Raw genomic sequence first — 2,719 nt, forward strand, 5'->3', positions numbered from 1 at the left:
TCATAACATCTTCACAACTTAGTACTTCACCAGTAGGTCCTGTTCAGAATCCCATAGTGAGTTCGAACTCTGACTTTCGTAAATGAGAATACGTAAGCTGTGAAATGGCATGTCTCATTTCAGGATTAAGGTAAGCACGATGCAATTCATACATAGTGACTTCGAGACATAAGAGGTTAAATGGTTTGTTCTTATTTTGTCTCTAGAAGTGAACTAGTCAATTTAGTATCTGCGGAAGATACCTAGAGGAACTATAGAGTCTCGAACTCTCAATGCCCCATAACCAGACATCATAGATTCTCCTAACAATCGTACTAAGGTCAACAGTCCTTTCACCCTTAGATTGCGAATATATCGTTTTAAGCAAACTACGAAGAGTTTGTTCATGCAAATCTACATTTGTCTCTTCGTAAGTTGTTAAGTTTGTTTATGGACTAAAGACTAATGTTTTATCATAAAGCTTCAAAGATACAAAGAAGAATGAATGAACGTTTCAACTTTTTATTAATGAATAAGCAATTACGAGCAAGAGTCTTCGTGAGACTTTATTACATCAAATGTACAAGACAAAGACTACAACTCTTCTTGTGGGCACCATTGACAACAAATTCCCACTTGACTCAAAGAAGATGTGTGTAGTCCTTCATGCCTAATCCCTCTCGATGTTGGTCGAAGACCTTGTTCGCTAGGGCCTTGGTGAATGGATCTGCCAGGTTGTCCACCGTTGAGATCTTCTTCACTTCTACGTCTCCGCACTGCACGATTTCTCGAATCAAATGGTATTTCATCTCAATATGTTTAGAGCGCTTATGGCTTCGATGTTCTTTTGAGTTAGTGACAGCCCCACTAGTATCACAAAAAAGGGTCATGGGCTCGTCGATGTTTGGAACGACTTCCAAATACTTAAGGAATTTTCTAAGCCATACAGCCTCTTTGGATGCTTCACAAGCAGCCACATATTTTGCTTCCATTGTGGAGTCAGCAATGCAATATTGCTTAATACTCCTCCACATAACAGCTCCACCATTAAGGATGAACACATATTCCGAAGTGGATTTCCTGGAATCCTTATCCGCTTGAAAATCCGAGTCCGTATATCCCGTCATAGTCAGGTCAGTACCTGAGTATGTAAGCATCAAGTTCCTAGTTCTTCGAAGATACTTAAGAACATGCTTAACAGCAATCCAGTGCTCGGGTCCAGGGTTGGATTGGAAACGGCTACCTACGCTAACGACGAAACAGATGTCAGGTCTACTGCAAAGCATAGCATACATGAGACTTCCTACGGCTGAGGCGTAAGGAATTTTTGTCATGTCCTCAATCTCTTGTGCAGTCTTGGGATACTAGTACTTAGAGAGTGAGACTACATGCCTAAAGGGTGTTTGGCCTTTCTTGGAGTCTTGCATCGAGAAGCGATCCATCACCTTATCAATATAAGATGCTTGAGAGAGCGACAGAGTCCGGTTCTTCCTATCTCGAAAGATTTGGATCCTCATAATGTACGCAGCTTCTCCTAGATCCTTCATATCGAATTGCTTTGCCAGCCAGACCTTAACCTCATATAAGTTACCTACATCATTTTGGACGGAACTTGGTTCAGAATGTAGGCGGTTGTTTCGAGGGTATATCCCCAAAAGGAAAGAGAGAGTGATGAGTAACTCATCATTGATCTAACCATCTCCATAAGGGTTCTATTTCTTCTCTCTGACACTCCATTTTGTTGAGGTGTGCCAGGTGCGGTAAGCTGAGAAGCGATACCTTCTTCTTTAAGAAAGTCATCGAACACTTCAGATATATACTCACCACCTCGATCGGATCGAAGGGTTTTGATCACTTTCCCAGTTTGCTTTTCCACTAGAGCCCTAAAGACCTTAAACACGTTAAAGGTTTTGGACTTGTGTTTGAGCAAATAGACAAAATCATATCTTGAGTAATCATCGGTGAAGGTAACGAAGTATTCGTATCCACCACGTGCCTGTTGACTGAGCGGACCACATACATCATAATGTACTAGTTCCAGCATCTCAGTGGCTCTTCGACCTTTATCAGAGAAAGGTCGCTTAGTCATTTTTCCTTCTATGCAGGATTCACAAGTAGGTAGTGAACCTATTGCAGAGGTTTGGAGTGGACCGTCCCTCATAAGTCTCTTAATCTTATCTAGACTGATATCACCAAGTCGTAAGTGCCATATGTATGTTGATTTTGTTAGATCGGAGGATTCAGAAAGTTTGATCCTCTTTGGCTCCCTAATTAGATCGTTATCTATTTTGGTGTCTAAAAGAGAAGGTTGAGTGGGATAAATGTAAAAAAGACCATTCTTCATACATGCATCAGTGACAAAAGAATTTGAAAAGGAAATACGAATTCCATTCTTTATAAACTTTAAATAATAATCTTGCTCGAAAAGTTGAGCAACATATATTAGGTTTTTCCCAAAGGAAGGAACATAATAAACATTATTCAAATTTAAAGTGCGATCTTCAAAAGACAGTGTCACGGATCCCACAGCCTTCGCAGACACCACGCTCCCATCACCCCACTTGAAGCAGAAGTCGCCATCCTCTAAGCTTTTGCTTTTCTTAAAACCAGTTAAGGAGCAGCAAATATTGTTAGTAGCAGCGGAGTCAATAATCCATGATGATACATTATCAGCTACTAAACAAGCTTCGGTTATAAGTACAATACCTTTTTTCCTTATTCTTGAGGTAGGCAGGACAAT

General features: G+C 40.5%; 1 pseudogene; it reads right to left on the reverse strand.

Moving 5' to 3' along the window:
• Window positions 1-620: 620 nt before the first annotated feature.
• LOC149404203 (secreted RxLR effector protein 161 pseudogene) lies at window positions 621-1,313 on the reverse strand (annotated as a pseudogene).
• Between the last annotated feature and the right edge of the window lie 1,406 nt (window positions 1,314-2,719).

This window comes from Urtica dioica, chromosome 2 (assembly GCF_054948205.1).
Source record: "Urtica dioica subsp. dioica isolate 48M chromosome 2, U.dioica_male_clone48M_v1_H2, whole genome shotgun sequence".
Classification (NCBI taxonomy): Eukaryota; Viridiplantae; Streptophyta; class Magnoliopsida; order Rosales; family Urticaceae; genus Urtica; species Urtica dioica.